An 18,864-nucleotide genomic window follows, 5' to 3' on the forward strand; every position below is an offset into this window, starting at 1 on the left:
AATTTGAGCCAATCTTTTGTGGGTGGCTGAGTCCTATCAATTGGAGACTTCCAGGAGAAGGACATTTCTTCTACTCTAGGATGGGAAAAATGTCAAGAGAGAGGAGAAGGGATAAAAATCTTCCCTATATTAATAACAGAGTCAAAGGTTGAGTTTGGAAGTTTCTTCCACCACTAAGGTTTTGACTCTAATCAGAGAAGCCCACAGATGAAAGGACATTTAATGCTGATAGTAATTGTGTATGGACAATGAGATTGCTGGGCTGAGATGTTTTAGGAGAGAATTAAATATCAGATTCCAGCTGGGAGCTATTATCAATTCACTTAGTCATCCTAAATCCTTCTTTAACCCCCAATGGCTATAAAAGCATTATTACTATGACTATTATAGATAGAGCTTTAGTAGATATTAGATCATTGGATTGACTGAACCTCTGGGCCCCAATTCTTCTAAGGCCCTTTTTAACCAAGTATATTCCACAATTCCAGTATTATTTTGAAGAAAAGTTAAGGTAAATTCCTGGATATTTAGGAAAGAGGCATCTGTCTTTGCTTCTCTTATATCCCCTCAATGTCTCCAAAACCCTTTTTAAAAATAGATTCTCTTGGAGGGTTTTCATAGGGGAAGAAGAAAAGCAAAGAGTCTGAGCAGAGTGTGTATATATATATACATATATAAATTTTTTTTTTTGGTACTGGGGATCGAACTCAGGTCCTTGTGCTTGCAAGGTAGGCAGCAGCATAACCACTGAGCTACTGAGCTAAATCCCTGGCCCTTGACCAGAGTATTTTTGACAGGAGCAGGATCTCTTAGTTTAATTCCATGAAATAAAATGAGATGGGGTGTGATAATTATAGAAAAGGCTGAAGTTGGAGATTCAAGGATCAAGGATATATTTGCCTTTGAACATTTGATAACTGTTTCTGGGGCCAGAGGAGCCTCCATAGGAGGCACAATTGACGTATAAGATTATCTCCTACAAAGCTTATTTTTCCACCATTCCCAGAACAACATCCACCTCCAGACAGGAACCCAGGTGAGGCATATGAAAACTATTCTCAAGGAAAAAAAATACTTCTGTCTTTTTGTAAAAATAGGATTAACATTTGTTCTGGCAAAAAATTTTAGGGTCACATTCTTGGTTGGTGGCAAAATTAGGTTTAAAATTCATGCAATGTGTATTAATCTGCTATGGCTTCCATAGAAAAATACTGCAGGTGGAGTGACTTAAGAACAGCGATTTATTTCTTACAGTTGTGGAGACTGAAAGACCTATATTGAGTGTTAGGAGAGTTGGTTTCTGGGAAGTCTCTCCTTGGCTAGTAAGTGACAACCTTATCGCTGTGACCACACATGCCTTTTGGTGTCTCTCTCTTTTTGTAAAAGCATCAGTCATATTGCATGAGGCCCCCACACTTTAGACCTCATTTAACCTTAATTATCTCCCAAAGACTCCAAATAGAGTCACATTGGGGTAGGGCTTCAACATATGAATTTGTAGGGGATATAATTCAGTCCAGTACACTCCCTGACTCCCCATCGAAGGTTCTTTCCCTAATAACACCTTACATCCCAACAACAAAATAAGTGTAGGGGTGTATGTATGTTTATGTAGGGAAGAGAAAAATGACCTCATTATTAAGTTGTGAAAAGTGAAGAATCAGTGTTTTTGGAGAGATTTCCATTAGTTATGACAAACATGGTTATATGGAGGTATTTCATAAAAGGTAATAAATAAAAAGATAAGATGTTCTCCTTTGCAATGATTTCAATCCCATTTTGAGGATGCCATGAGGGTTTATCTTTTGGCATCTTCCAGAATTTATAGACTACAGTATTTGTACCACATGCTTTAGCCTGGAGGTGAGGATGCTGAGAGGGGATAAGTTCCTATTTTAGCTATTTGCAGAACAATCATGAGAAAGGATAGGATCATAGATGGCAAATGCCTTAGGACATTTTTTCTTATTCTACCCTTGGCAGACATTACTTACCAATTATGGCACGCATTAAAAATAGCTTCAGCATATACGCAATATAGCACTCAAAACAACATGAGTTTTCTTAAAATAACGGATACATGAGATGAAATAGTAAAAATAATATTGCTATCAGTTAACATTAATTATGTGCCTATCAAGTGCCAGAGAGAATTCTAAATTCCTTACAGGGGCCATACTAAAGGAACTTAGATTTGAATTCAGGCCATCTGGTTTCAAAGCCATGATCATCTTCACTTTAATGTACTTAGGTAAGATTTATCCCACATTATTCTAGAGGTAGAACTATAACAAATGAGGGAACATTTCAAAATAAACAAATATAAGAAAATAACTTTTTCAAAACAATGAAATTGTGCCAGTAGTGGCCTTAATACTCACCTGGCAATCTTCAGCTCCTCTCTTTGGAGACATCCAAGGAGAGCTGTAGAACTGGTAGGGTTGTTTTGCATTTTTTTTTCTTGAATTAGATAAAGAAGGAAGTAGGTTGAATTACATCACCTCAATCTCCCATCTGGCTATAAAACTCAAAGATTCCTTGACAAAACTAAAAGGAACCACAAGTGGCATCCTTCCTGATTCTTTTTTGCTGTCTGCCTTGCCCTCCAGCATTGTCAAGCAGAAGGAATCTCCAGGATTTGAATAAGTCACACTATATTTTAAAAATAGACACTCAATAGATGGTATATAAACCCCACATATCCTTAGAATACAAACAGCAGGCATGAAAAACTAGATGAAATTCTATGAAACCATTGTTCTTTTATTAGTCTGAGAAAACTTAATCCTCTTCTTACTGATACTTTTCTGGGAAAGGGAATGAAGTTATAGCAACAGTTGAAGATAGGTAAGCTTGATAATTGATGAAGTTGACCATATTCTTCAAATATTAACTTTCCCTTTATCTCTCCTCAAGAATGCTATGCTTTGCAAGGCAACCATCCTTTTCTGGAATGTGACCTTGACCATTCCTAACAACAGCAAAGAAAAATGCCATCCCTATGAGGTTACCATTTACTAATGGGAAACAGAATGAATGGCAAGTGCAAAATCATTGACAATGAAAACTAACATATATCAGACAGAAAGGAATTTCTGAGTACTTGGCATGTGATTGCTCTCAAGATTTCTACCTGACTTTCATTCTTCTGAAACTCCATGGTATTACATGACTTCTGCACAACTTCTATGATCTCCTCTTTTAAGACAGGGATTGACCCTCTCTGTGCCTCACTCCAACCCAGAGTGCATCTTGACTTGAAGAAATTTAGAGAGCATAGAGTCCCTTCTGATTGAGGGTATGCTTTGGAAGACCTTCCACCAGGGCCAGCACTAATCCTAACCTCACTACTGAATGAACACACGTGACCTTGGGCAAGTCACTCAGGGCCTGAAATCTCTCTGTCCCTTTTTTTCAGATACCTGTAATAGAGATTATGATCATTGGTCTTGATAACATCACAAAAAGTGAGAATAAAAGAAAAATTAGTAATATATGAAGGCTGGTTATAAACCAGGGCCAGAACAGCATTTTTCCATGACTCTGGCAGAGGTAGCTCCGGGGAATCTGCAGTGGGTATAGTTACAACCCACATTTACTATTGTTTACACAGGAAGGATCAAGACCTGACTGCTGGATTTAAATATTCTAGGCCATTGAAACTAGATACCTAATATCCAAGTTTGGGTAACTATGAAGAAAATAGATGTAGGAGAAAAAAGTCTATGCTTTCTTTTATTAATTCCCAAATCTATGCTCTGGGAAAGATTTAGCAAGTGGTTTTAGAAACAGCTAGCAATCTGTTATTTGGCAAAGATGTAAACCTAAACAATTAAATAGGTACATAATATTGTTTTAAATGTAGGGTTTTGGAATTTAAATGGATTTGAAGGGAATTGAAAAAAGGAAGATTGTTAGGGAAATTTATTTATTAAGACAAAATACTTATAAGTTAATACATGATGATAATAGTATAAGGAATGACAACCAATATACTCCTTTTCCTCTTCTAAACATCTTACATGTATAAACTTACTTATTTCTCCTAGAAACTTTCCAAGACAAGTAACATTATTATCTCCATTTTATACATAAGTAAACCAAGGCATAATCACCCCCTTCTTGTTCTTGTCAATGATTATGTCTGGCCTGTGAGGTGTGCATTACATGTCCTTTATGTTCTTGGTTAAAGAACTCAGATTCATCCAAGTTAGGTATGACACCGTTGTCAAAATAAGGATACTAACCTCTTAATGTGAAGAACTTTCTTGCCTGCATTTAAGCCACAATGATGAGCTTGTCTAAAGGATTGCTGAAATTAAATTAAAATTAAAATTAAATTAAAAGATGACTTTTAATGCATCACATCATACTTTGGTCCCATGCTCCTCCTATCAGATTGCCACATCTCCCACTCTAATCAGAATTTCAGGGCAAACACATAGCAAGGCCAAGGGTCATTTGCCTTTTGAGACTTTCTATCACTCTCCTCCTTTCAAGTACCCTAGCACTACTGGGCCCTGAAATATCCAGGCAGCTCTCCATTTATTCTTTGTTTTTGTTTTGGTACTGGGGATCGAACTCTGGACCTTGTGCTTGCAAAGCAGACAGCAGAACCACTGAGCTGAATCCTCAGCTCTTCCCATTTATTCTTCAGGATAACTTTAGCCACCCCAAACTCAAAGACATAACTAGTTGAAATGGTATAATGACAGGTTCCACCACTCCTAGTCCAGAGGAAGGGGCTTCCGGGCCACCTTGCCACCACTCCCAGTCAGGAGGAAGGGGCTTCTAGGCCACCATTCCACTGCTCCCAGCCCAGAGGAGGTGAGCTGCATGGGCGCCAACAGCACACCACCCCCACCACCCCACCACCCCCGTTGAAATGAGAAAGCACATAAATAAGTCTCAAAACCAGACTTCCAGATCACCCACAGCAATCTCAAAGGGAAAGGAGATGGAACACTCTGATACTCAACCACCTGGACTCCCTGAATAGGCAACAAAAGAGGATCTAGAAAAAATGAAACCAGAAATAATTTGTCACATAACAGCACAGATGGTGCCCTTAGCGCAAGACATGATTAATAAGTCTAGAGCAGACACAGATAAAAAAACAGAGGAGCTGAGGAACATGATGGAATCCCAACATAGGAAACAAATGGAATCCATAAAACAGATACAAACAGATTTTCAGGAGATTAAAAACTCCATTGAAAGTCTACACAGCAGACTGAGCCAATGTGAGGATTTAATTTCAGATATAGACTATAAGATTGCAATTAGTGACCAGGAAAAAAAATTGCTTCAAAATTGTAAGTGACCATGAGAAATCAATCCAGCAGCTGCTAGATGACCAAAGAAGAATAACATCAGACTGATTAGAGTCAACAAAAAAACACGAGAGAGTGCAGACAACATAAAAAAACTGTTCACAGAAGTAATGGCAGAAAACTTCCTAAGCAAGGGAAAAGAACTTGACATACACATAAGTGAAGCATATAGGACTCCAAATAGCCTTGAACAAAAAAAAAAATCTACACATAGAAATATAATTGTTAAGATTCCAGAAATGCAAAAGAAGAACAAAGTGCTACAAGCAGTTAGAGAAAAGAAACAAATCACATACAAAGGAAAGCCTATCAGAATCACAGCAGACTTCTCAACACAAACCATGAAGGCAAGAAGAGCTTGGAGTGACATATTCCAAGCCCTAAAGGAAAACAGCCTCCAGCCCAGATTGATGTACCCTGCAAAATTATCTTTCAAAATGGATGGAGAAATAAGATACATTCATGACAAAGAGCACCTTAGGAACTTCATAAATACCAAACCAGCACTCCAAAATATTTTAGATAGTATCCTAGGTACAGATAATAAGGATTACAACCCCAGGAAGCACAGCAGAATGAATCCATTAGGTGTGACAAGAAATTAAATGTAAAATGGGAGAATGCAGCAAACAGAAAATGTCATGACAATAATAAGTTAATATGTATCAATTATAACCATCAATGTTAATGGTCTCAATTCACCAATCAAAAGAAATAGATTAGCAGAATGGGTCAAGAAGCAAGATCCAACAATGTACTGCATACAAGAAACACTTAATTCAAAAAGAAACTCAGAGATTGAAAGTTAAAGGGTGGAAAACAATACTCCATGTGACAGGAACCAAAAACAAAGCAAGAGCAGCTGTCCTCTTTGCAGATCAAGTGGATTTCAAACCAACACTGATTAAGAGAGACAAAGAAGGACACTACATCCTTGTAAAGGGAAAAATCCAACAGGATGAGATGACAATCATAAATATCTATGCACCAAACACTAGTGCACCAAACTATATAAAACAAATACTAACAAACATGAAAAGTCATATATGCACTAATACAATAGTAGTGGAGGACCTCAATATCCCACTGTCACAAATAGATAGATGAACTAGACAAAAAAATAAGGAATAAAATACTAGAACTCAATCGAACTCTGAACAAATGAACTTAACAGATGTTTACAGAGTCTTCCACCCCACAAAATCAGAATACACATTCTTTTCAGCTGCACATAGGTCATTCTCCAAATTAGACCACATACTCACACATAGAACATGTTTAAGTAAGTGCAAAGGAATTGAAGTTATATTATCAGACCACAGTGCGATGAAATAGAAGATCAATAGCAAAAGAAACCGCAAAAAATTCATAAACACGTGAAAAGTGAACAACACACTCCTGAATAACCAATGGGTCACAGAGGAAATTAAAGAAGAAATCAGACAGTTCCTTCAATTAAATGACAGTGACAATGCAACATATCAGAATCTATGGGACACAATGAAAGCAGTCTTATGAGGGAAATTCATAGCAGTGAATACACATATTTGGAAAACAGAACGAGCCCAATTAAACAACCTGATGCTGAACCTCAAGCTTCTAGAAAAAGAAGAGCAGGACAACCTCAAAGCTCATACAAGGAAGGAAATTATAAAGATGAGAGCAGAAATCAATTCAATGGAGACTAAGAGAACGATACAAAAAAATCAATGAAGCCAAGAGTTGGTTCTTCGAAAGAATAAACATAATTGGCAAAACCTTAGCCAACCTTACCAGAAAAAGGAAAGACAAGGCCAAAATCCATGCAATTAGAATGAAAATGGTGAAATTACAACAGACCCAGCAGAAAAACAGAGGATCATCTATACCTACTTCGAGAAACTACATGCCAATAAGATGGAAAATGTAGGAGAAATGGACAGATTCCTAGATATGTATGAATTACCAAAGTTGAACAAAAAAGACCTAAAAATTCTAAACAATCCAATATCAATCAATGAAACTGAAAAAGTAATTAAAAACTTACCACCTAAGAAAAGCCCGGGTCCTGATGGTTTCACTGGTGAATTCTAAAAGACATTTAGAGAGGAACTGCTGCCACTACTGTTCAAACTCTTCAATGAAATTGAAAGGGAAGCAATACTCCCAAATTCATTCCTGGAAACAAGCATCACCTTGATCCCCAAAGCAGAGAAAGACCCAACCAAAAAAGAGAACTATAGGCCAATCTCACTAATGAACATGGATGCAAAAATTCTTAGCAAGATACTGGCAAATAGAATGCAGAAGATCATCAAGAAGATCATACACCCTGATCAAGTGGGATTTGTCCCAGGGATGCAGGGATGGTTCAACAGGCACAAATCAATCAATGTAATACACTATATTAATAGAGCCAAGGACAAAAATCATATGATCATCTCAATAGATGTAGAAAAAGCATTTCACAAAATAGAACAAGATTTTATGATAAAAACCCTACAAAAAATTGGAATAGATGGTCCCTACCTCAATCTGATAAAAGCCATCTATGAAAAACCAGCAGCCAATATCATACTAAATGGTCAAAAACTGAAATCCTTCACACTAAAATCAGGAACAAGACAAGGATGTCCACTGTCACCACTCTTGTTCAATATAGTTCTGGAAACATTAGCCAGAGCAATTAGACAAGAGAAAGAAATAAAAGGAATAAAGATAGGAAATGAAGTCAAATTGTTATTATTTGCAGATGACATGATACTGTATATAGAAGACACCCAGAACTCCAGCAAAAGTCTTCTAGACTTAATAACCAAATTCAGTCAAGTAGCTGGTTACAAGATCAACACACAAAAATCAATAGCTTTCCTCTACACGAATAACAGACTCACTGAGAGAGAAATAGGTCAAATAATTCCTTTCACAATAGCATCCAAAAAATTGAAATACCTAGGAATCAACCTAACAAAAGAAATGAAAGACCTCTTCTCTGAAAACTATAGCATTCTGAAAAGAGAGATTGAAGATGATATCAGAAAATGGACAGAAATCCCCTACTCCTGGGTAGGAAGGATCAATGTAGTGAAAATGGCCATACTTCCAAAACTGCTGTATAAGTTCAATGCAATCAATTGAAGTCCCAGCAGCATACTTCACAAACCTTGAGAAAACAATCCAAAAATTCATTTGGAACAAGAAGAGATCCAGAATAGCAAAAACAGTTCTAGGCAACAAAGACATGGCAGGGGGTATCACAATCCCCAATTTGAAGCTATACTACAAAGCTACTGTGATAAAAACAGCATGGTGCTGGCAAAGAAACAGACCTGAGGACCAGTGGAACACATTAGAAGATGCAGAAACAACTTCAGACACACTCAGCCACCTCATCTTTGATAAAGGAGCCAAACACCCTCATTGGAGGAAAGGTAGCCTCTTTAATAAATGGTGCTGGAAAAATTGGGTTTCAACTTGCCAAGGATTAATACTAGACCTATATCTCTCACCATGCACTAAACTAAAATCAAAATGGATTAAAGACCTAAATTTTAAAAGAGAAACACTGAATCGGCTGGAACAGAGGTTAGGTAGAAGTCTTGAAGGCATTGGTGTAGGAAAAGATTTTATGAAAAAAACCTCAGTTACCCGTGAATTAGCAAAAACAATCAACAAGTGGGATCTCTTCTTACTAAAAAGCTTCTGTACAGAAAGAGAAACTACCAACAGAGTGAAGAGACAACCCATAATATGGGAAAAAATCTTCACCTGCTCTTCCTCAGACAAAGGTCTACTATCTCGAATCTATAAATTACTTTAAAAAAATCAGACCTCTCAAATTTAAAGACCCAATCCAAAAATGGGCATCTAAAATGGACAGACATTTCTCAGACAAGGAAGTGGAAGTAGCAAGTAAATACATGAAAAAATGTTCAACATCACTGGTCATTTGAGACATGCACACGAAAACAAAGAAGACATTGGACCTCACTCCAGAAAGAATGGCTGCTATCATGAAATCAACCAATAACCAATGCTGGTGGGGCTGTGGGGAAAGAGGAACCCTGCTCCACTGCTGGTGGGAGTGTAGACTGGTGCAAGCACTGTGGAAATCAGTATGGAGATACCCCAAAGAACTAGGACTGGAAGTCCCATTTGACCCAGCTCTTCCCCTGCTGGGTATCTTCCCCAAAGAATTAAAGGAATCATAGCACAGTGATATATGTGCACCCATGTTCATAGCAGCGCAATTTGTAATAGCTAAAACTTGGAAACAGGCCAAATGCCCATCAACTGGAGACTGGATAAAGAAAATGTGGTTTTTTTATAAAATGGAGTACTACTCAACCATAAAAAGTGAGAAATTAGAGGCATTTGTAGCTAAATGCATGCACATTGAGGTGATACTCTTAAGTGAAATAAACTGGACACACATGTATAAATACTGAATAGTTTCTCTAGTGTGAGAAACTGAAATGGTAAATAAGGACTAAAAGGTATAATAGATAATGTGAAATAGGAAGAAAAGGGGCAAAGAGGAAGGGGAAGTGGGAGGGGTAGGGGAAAGAAGGGAATGGAATTAATATGAGAAAATGAACAAATGGAAACAAAGTCTTTGTAAATGGGGAGGGATGGAGGGGTTGAAGGGGGGGCAGGGGAAGGGAGAAAAATAAGAACCAAGAGAGATTATGTAAAGGTGCAAATTTCCAAAGAGGAGTGTCATTATATTGATACCTAAAGTGTACCAATAAAATAATATTTAAAAAAAGAAATAGTGTAATGACAAATTACCACCATGGGTAATACATAGTTTTCTTCTTTCTTTTGTTCCTTTTTCTGCGTAATTTACTAATTGACCAATGGCTAATGGCTCATGTCTGCTTCTCTAATGCCATCTATTCATGTTCCCAAGTTTTGAACTATTAAACTAATAAAAATCATACCCAGTGCCTTGATAAACTTCTTCCTTTGTCAAAGGTGACCACTGCATCCCCTGAGACAGTCTCTGTGACCAGGCATTCACCTTGAGGTCATAACAGTGTGTGGGAACAATTACACAAAAGCTCCACAAGGGACTCAGCATGAGACCAGGAAGTGGCCACAAGAAGCAGCAATGATCAGATCTTACAGTTTTATTCACTCAGCTCAAACATTGTTCATTTGAACTGATTTACTAAAAGTTCAAAGGACCAAATAAACAATTTGAATGAGTAATGAAATTGATAATGGAAGCCAGAATTATTTCTCATGGGCGGGGTCTCTTATCAACATTTTTAAATGATACAATTTTATGTAATACCTTGAACTAATTTCACCTAGTCTTTGTCACACATACACATACACACACAGAGACACACAATTGTTTAATTATTTTTACTCTCTTAGTGGTTTTTCACAGGCCTTTTTGTTGTAGCTGCTGTTTCCACATAGCCTTTGAGATGCCTGCTAATCTGACAGTCATTTCTACCACTGGAGCCATCTTTCTTGTCTCTCCTTGTAGGTGTGTGTGTGTGTGTGTGTGTGTGTGTGTGTGAGCGTGCGTGTGTGTTTCTAGATGCTTGGGTGTCAGAAGAGGACATGTACCAAACATGAGGAGATATCTAATGAGTGGTTGCTTGGAAGGATTCTCTTTTTTGCAGATAAAAGAAGGAATGATGCCCACATCACTTCCCTCTTCCCTTCACAAGGAGATAAACATGCAAATCAAAAACCAACACACTGTGGATGGCAGAAGTTAAGTGTTAGAAAGAATTTAGGCCAATTCTGAAACCTCTTACCACTGGTTATCTTTTTAAAAAAATATAAATGTCCTTATAATCAGTCCTGTTTCACAGAACAAAAAGGTTATCTAATTATTATGCCTCAGCCTCCCAAATAGCTGAGACTACAGGCATGTGCCACCCCACCAGCTTCTGTTATTGTCTTCATAGCCATTACTTTAACCTTAGTCAAATAAGCCTGGAAAAGGTGAATGTCAGCAATAGCAGACACTTGTACACTCATTTCACAAAGAAATCTTCCAGGAGCTTTGGGATGACAGCTAGGAGGAGCTTGCAGAATGGCACTGATTGTGTTTAACTTGACATTGTCTCCTTGACTTTCTCTTTCCCTGAAGCTGCATAAAGGCTCAGAACAAGGATGTGGACTATCATGTACATTTCTCTTGCCCCAAGACCATCCCTGCGAGAATACCTAGGTATCTGAGAGGCTTACAAAGCACAGGCTGAATTGTTAAAATTAGGCAAGGGAGCTGGAAGCAAGACTGATTCTCTGTAAAGTTAAAAAGACCTTCCATATCTTGTCTTCTCTCCTGAAAGCCTTTTCTCCTTGTTTTCCGCCTTCTTCTCCATGCTTGTGTCTTATCACATATGCTCTTTTAAAACTTCTTCAAGCTCTGACCTTTCCCTGCAGCCTCCTGCACTCTTCTGTATCTTTCCTGTCCTCCTAACTGGCAGTCACCAAGGAAAGACTAGCCTGCCCAAAAGGGCTTCTGTGACCCACAGAGCACAAATTCCGTGGTCCAATAAGTTTGAGAAGTACTGCTTACCAAATGCTCCCTCTTAGAAATTATCTATGCTTATTAGGAGAATAGAGAAGTCTTTGAAATACAATTGATCCACTGTTTCCCAAACATATGTGAAACAGATCCCTTATACCTCATCAATATTCTGTATATGTAGGTTCTACACATCATATTTGAGAATATTGTCACTCAGGAGGGTCTGAAAGTAGCTATAACTTCAAACTCTCTAATTTTGCATACAAAATTGTCAATCCTGGGGATGAATCTCAAACACCTTAGTTTGGCTTTTTAAAGTTCTTCACACTATCTCCCTAATCCAGTTTTCTTATCTTGTTTTTCTCATTATTCCTCAGCATGAGTTTTCTGTTCTAATAAAACTGTCCTACTGTTTATTCTCTAAGCAGTCTGTGTCCATTTCTACCTCCCTACTTATGTACATATTCTGAAGGGAGGGGTCTTGAATTTCATAAGGACTAGGGAAATGTCACAAATTCTTAATTAGTCATTTAACAAATATTTATTGCCTGTTAATTTACCATTGTATCTCTCAGGATGGCTTGTTGCAAGCAACAGAAATAGGCCCTTGCTAATTTAGGAAAGAACAGGAATTGATTGAAAAGACATTGAGTAACTCTAAGAATTTTTAGGGGATCCAGAGAATCAGGCTTGGGGACTATGTAGCCAGGAACAATACTGTAAATTGCACTGCAGGATTCAAGCAGTGAAGATGCCACAGCTGATCTATGCTACACCCAGACAGAATAGGTAGCTCCATCAACACTATCAACATAGGTGCTTAGATGCTGATGCTAGAAGCATGGACATTGCTGTCTCTGAGCACTAGATGCAGTTCCACTGTGTCCAGTATTTACTTATTAGCCAGAGTAGATTCTGGAGGTTTCCTTTCTTATATCATTAGCACATTCAAAGACCTTCAGGCTGGTGCAATTTGATCATATATCCACATTGAATGGCAGGGGATATTGGGAAAAACAGAGATTGGAATTTTCTGTAGGAGGAGCTGGGCTCTGTCTCATAAGATGGGGAATTCTCTAAAAAGAAGAAGGAGTTTCAGATGGTGGTTGGTCAGAAAGAATAGCAATTGTCCACTATGATTATGTGATGGATTATTGGGAGATGCAAGAGAAGAAAAGATTGTTCATACCCCCAAAGGAATTTACAAACTACTTAAGGACATGAAGTAAAGAGATGAGATGATTAAAAATAAAGTAATATGTAATAATATAATAAACTGAACTGCTTAATTAAAAGATACTAAAATGATTTTAAGCATAAGCAACATAGAGAGAAAAGGATATGCATACTTTATAGCTCCAAGCCACTAATTTCCCAACAGACTTTTTCCAGAGCAAAATTTATGTAAATGAACCCTGTTTCTACCTGGAATATTTCCACACATCCTAGCAACTCCATTTTTCAATTTTATCTACAAAAAGATAAGTTCCTTTCTTCCCTAACATGATGTGTGGGGCTTAGGACTGAGCCATCTGTTACATATGCTTATGTGTGCCTGTATAAAGTGTGATAAAAAATACAGTGAATGTTTTAAAAGTTTATTATAGTAAAAACTACATTTTCATTAATTTCCCTGAAAATATTCCCACTCACGTTGAACATTCATTTCTTACAACTTTCTGAAGCTGTTTTGGAAGTCCTTTTTTGTGTCTTCAATTGCACAGTCATGGCTGCCTCAGTGTCAAAAATCAATTCAAAACATTTACATTTTATAGTCATTTTGACTTTGGAGAAGAGCCAGAAGTCACGTGGTGCCAGATCTGTTGAATAAGGTTGATAAGGACAAATAATGTTTTTACTTGACATAAATTGCCTTAATTGTTTGATCAACAAGGGGTAACCAAAACATAAGGTAAATGTTTAAATTTTAAAAGTTTATTACAGTAATTTTTCCTTTCCCTTCTCTCCTTTCCCCTTCCCCTCCCACCACCCCTACCCCTTTAAACCTTTTATTCCTATTTCACATTATCAATTATTCATTTTAATCATTTTAATTCTTATTTACACTCTCAGTTTCTCACACTAGAGAAACTATTCGGTATTTACATGTGTGTCCTATTTATTTCACTTAAGAGTATGGCCTCAATATGCATCCATTTAGCTATAAATGTCTCTAGTTTCTCATTCTTTATGGCTGAGTAGCATGCCATGTAAATGTATTGTTTACCAAAAATGTACCAATAAAAGAATTTAAGAGAAAAAAGTTTATTACAATAAAAGACATACAGCCTTTAAATCTCCCTTAAAATACTCAAAATACTCCCTCTCTACTGAAACTCACTCATCCATTGCTACTGGCAATGTATCTTTTACTATAATAAGTATTTTTTAACTTAAACAGTCATATTTTTATCACCCCTTGTGTGTATACATATATATAGTATGTATGTATGGATAGTATATGCTATATATGCAGAAATACCATTTCTCTTCCCCTTCCCTGGGAAAAAAGACAGATGTTAAGACTAAAGAATTAATGCTGGGCATGGTGGCACATGCCTGTAATCTCAGCACTCAGAAGGCTGAGGCAAAAGGATTGCCATGAGTTCAAGGCCAGCCTGGACTACATAGCGAAACCCTGTCTCAAAAACAAAAAACAACAAAACAAAACTCAAGAGAAAGAAGACTAAAGTCAGAAATGAACCTGGGAATAGGTGAAATTCTTGACCAAGAGTCAGAGAGGTAGAGAATAGGCCCAGAGTCCTAGAAAATCTGCCAGTGCCCTTCTGCTTTTCGTGCTTGCCTCCTTGCCTGGGGAAGGGCAGTGCTGGGCTACACTGGTGTAAAGGAGATCTGAGAGCTGAGCGCTTCTCTTGTGCTGTGTCAAGGTCATTGGTGCCCCATCATTTGAAGCTGCACTGTTATAGTCAGCCAATGGCCACTCAGGATTAACAATAGAAGCTGTGTGGGTAGAACTGGGAAAAATAGGCCACTTGGCTATTTGTGGGACATCCAAGGTCAGCAGGCAGGGCATCCACCCATAACAGCCACCCAGCCCCAAGGGCCTGCTGCTACACTCCCATTTCTTTGATGCCATGCAGCTTGCTGCTTCATGTTTTCCATTTTTCTAGCAGTCAGTGTGGTCTCCAGAAAGAGAGTGAAAGTGCACACAAAAGTAGGGAGAAGGAAGTAAGTCATGCTTCACTCTACCAAAAAGGAAAGGGATTGTACAATGTAATAGAAAGGAAACTAACTCAATAGCCTTCTCCAGTTGTTATCTGAGTGATCTTTTACAGGTTCTTTTTCCTCCACAACACCATTCAATAAACTAGAATATGTGAGGTAATTAGCATGAAATTATAGCAAACAATAAAGAACAACTCCCTGGAAGCAAACAAGATAAACTATTTATGTTCTAAGTATCACTTAGGACTGATTGCAGCTTGAGCTGCTGCTGGTATACAGTCAGTGGCCTTCTGCTCTGGCTTTTGGCTTTGTGTAAAAAGCTCTACAGCATGCTGATTGGCAGGTGCCGTCAGAGCACCTGCAGCAAAAAGCTCTCATCGAGCCTAGGCATCCACTCACCTGCATTCTCTCTTTCTCTCTTTTACACCCACACACCCACACCCACTCACACACCCCTAAGAAATATATAAAGCATAATAATAAAGTAATGACTAGTGCAGTGTAAAGTTGTGCAAGAGTAGAGACTCTAGACCTAGATTCCCAAGTTTGAAAATCCTGTTGCTGCCTTATGCTGTTACCTTAGGCACATCCCTGACTTAGCACCTTCCTTTCCACATGTTGTGAGGACTAAAAACATTAATATACCTAAGGCACTTAGAGCAAGACCCAGTATGAAGTTGTTAGTCAACAACAGTAGCCTCTACTATTTTTACCATTTTTTTCATATATCTGAACAAGCGCACTTGTATTCATAGCATCACTAAGAAGAGGAAAACTTGATTGCACACGTTTTGTGTGCTGTACGTGATACATACACATCCAAGCACTATAGAGTGAAGAGCTGAGATTCAAACCCAGGTCCTTCTGATCCCAAAGCTCCCACAAGGCCATGCCTACTCTCTATCCCAGAAGCTGCCATTATTACCCAAAATATTTAACATTCTTCCTTTGGAATTTCCTTCAGTACTCCATGATCATATTTACAATTTCCTTAGTGCTAACAAATCTTCTTTTGAAAAGTAGGTATCAGGAAAATTCAAAAGTCATTTATTGTCAAGGTGAATAATCCAACTGTAATACTGTTTTGAGCTAACAATATGGTATGATTAATATCCTTCAGTGGCTGGTGAACTGACTTTGAGAACAATTCCAAAAGCATAAGCTCTGAAATGATTGTAAAAAATTCAGTAACCCAGGAAAACTCTATTTTCCACTGTGTTTGTCAGCTTTCCATTGCTGTAACAAAATGTCTGAGATAGAAAAATGTAAGAAGAATTTATTTTGGCTTGTAGTATCAGAGGCTTTGGTTCATTGTCATTTGGCCCTGCCACTTGGGACCTGTGCCAAGGCAGAGCATCATGGCAGGTAGCAAATCTGCTCATCTCATGGTGGCTGAGAAGAGGATGGAGAAAGGGGCCCAGGACCCAAAACACCCTTAATACTCTTCAAGGGCAAGACCCAGTGGCCCACTTCCTCCAAATAGCTCTGACCTCCCAGTGTTTCCACCTCTTCCCAACAGCACCCTCAGCCAGGGACAAAACCTTTAACACACGGACTTTTGGAGAACTTTTAAGATCCAGACTATAACACCACACCCACAATGGGTTATGCTGGTTTTGATATGCTTCTGTAGTTGTGGGTTTTTTTTCTTTTTTTAACCATGTGGTTGTTACTCCTGTATATGAAGGACATAGAATAAGATTGTTCTTATCGTAATCACGAGTAAAGCCTGGAGCCTGTGGTAGGACAGAAGAGTGGGAATTCCTGGCTTTTTGCCTGTCTTTCCACAGTGATATCCTCCTCCATGGTCCTGGGAATATTGTAATGTCTCCAGGGTCTGCAAAGCACAGGGCCATTCTGAAAGTCAGCATGACTGAGGAAGAGGAACAACATGGAAAGAGGAATTGTTGTGTGTTCTTTCATTTATTCTTCATAACTTCCCATCTTACTGGGTGGAGACTGAGGTCCAGTATGGGTTCATAGCCACTACAAGTCATACAACTAGTTTGACAGAGAGATGACCCGTGTCTCCCTTCACCTGACCTATGGCTGGAGCTCTGCTTCAATCACTCCAGGCTAAAGCACTTCCATACTGAGCCATTTACGCAGCCTAGATTCCAAGGCAGAGCATTTCAGGGAGGTGAATAACTAAGTAATTGCTGAAGATATTTGGGCAGAATCAGGATTTCTGGTCCACTTGCTTCTGGATCCAGCAACATTAAGGTACCAGGAGATCATACACTTTCTGGAAGTGGCTCACTCAGAGATCTGTCCTCCAATTAAATGGATCCTTCTGCCACTAACTCCAGCCTCTAGGGTTGATGCTTGGGAGGCTCTGTTCCCACGTGCCACTCGTCCAGAGGTAGAGTGAGAGAAGATACTGTTGATATGGTTGTGTATGTTAACTTCAATCACAGCCAAACTGGTAGATGAAATAGGGAGCAGTCATCATCCAGAGTTCCAAGTTTATCTTCTACTATTAACCCCAGAAGGAGAAATAAGGAAAGAGGGATGTGGGAGATGATATTAGAGAAACAAGGTAGCTGACCTTGACCTTTTATTGGAAGAAATAATAATTACTCCAAGTGAAAAGTATTTTCAGACAAGAACTCACGTCAAAAAAATGAAGTGACTGAAATCATGTTAACTATTATATTCTTTCTCTGTCCACCTAACCTCCAAATTCTTCACTTGTTCCATCCTACTGGTTCTTTTCATGTGTCCCTTGAGGAGCTTTGAAGTGTTGTTAATATGTGACTACAGGAAAATCCAAGGTAGGGAGAAAAATTAAACTCTTCCACCACTCTGTGGAATTTGGCTCTCTGAGAAGAACATTGTTTTAAAATCAAAAACACGTCAGAGATTACCAAGATTCAGTTGCATTCTTTGCTTCCCAAATCTTAATCCCTAATCCTTGAGAACCAATTCTACATGATCCCTTTACTGTATTCTTTGAGCCCTGGGGTGAGTTTCTCTTAGATGAGGAAGAATTAATAGATGGATTATGGGGAGGAAAAAGGAGACTCATTTCATGAAACTGACAAAATAAATTCATGCTGGTAATAGCATGCATGATGCAAACATGCTCCTACATGGAAAATAATCATCTGTATGGGAAGTTGCTAATAAAGAAGATGACGTTTAAAATTTGACATCTCAGCAGTTTTACCTTTGATCTTGGAAAACTGCCCCAAATAACCAAGTCATTCCCAATCTGTTTCGCTTGCCATTTTAATTATTTTTAAGATTGAGGAGATGCTTTCCTCTTAACCATGCAGTAGCAGAGGCCTACTTTCTTATCTGAAAGTAGCAAAACTGATGGACCTCACAATCTGCGATTAAACAAAAACACAAACCTCATTAGACAGTGATTTTATTTATATTCCAATCCCTGCCCGCAGCAGATCAGATTTCACAAATTTTAAACCCCATAATGTGAAGTCTGAAACAGAAATTGAATAGGCTGTTAATTACATTTGCCCTGGAGATAACTATGAATATCGCTCTGCTCCTCACGAGGATCTAGTTACACTGGTTTTGCATTACAGGATCAGAATTTGGGATTCTGGGTGGAGGCCACCTGAAGGCCAGTGTCTGCTCTCTGATCTGTAGTCAGCTCTGAAGGCTTCTGAGAGAGGAAGGAAATTGGCATGGAGTTATCCAGGCAGCAGTTCTAGTGGAGGTAGTGCTTCTGGGTAATCTAGGTAGGTATTGGGTAGTGGGAGAGGGAGGATGAGTGAAGAATAGGGTGAGAGAAGCCCAATGAACCAGAATAGAGACAAGGGGAGACAGGGCAGTCATGAAGCTTGGAAAGAGAGAGTACAAGAGCAATTAAATGTTCCCCTGCTCCTGAGGAGAAAGCACTGA

At 38.5% G+C, this 18,864-nt stretch overlaps 1 pseudogene across 1 annotated transcript in view; it reads right to left on the reverse strand.

The window, feature by feature from the left end:
* Positions 1-4,247: 4,247 nt before the first annotated feature.
* Positions 4,248-18,864, reverse strand: part of LOC101721827 (protein SGT1 homolog pseudogene) — a 136,049-nt pseudogene continuing 121,432 nt past the window's right edge. The window contains exons 8-9 of the transcript XR_015442287.1: positions 13,465-13,631; positions 4,248-4,312 (exon numbers count right to left, since the gene is read on the reverse strand). The product of XR_015442287.1 is annotated as a protein SGT1 homolog pseudogene (transcript). The remainder of the gene's footprint in view (positions 4,313-13,464; positions 13,632-18,864) is intronic.

Source organism: Heterocephalus glaber, unplaced genomic scaffold (genome assembly GCF_053883595.1).
Source record: "Heterocephalus glaber isolate CG9 unplaced genomic scaffold, H.glaber_assembly_v1.0 deba00001538, whole genome shotgun sequence".
Taxonomy (NCBI): Eukaryota; Metazoa; Chordata; class Mammalia; order Rodentia; family Bathyergidae; genus Heterocephalus; species Heterocephalus glaber.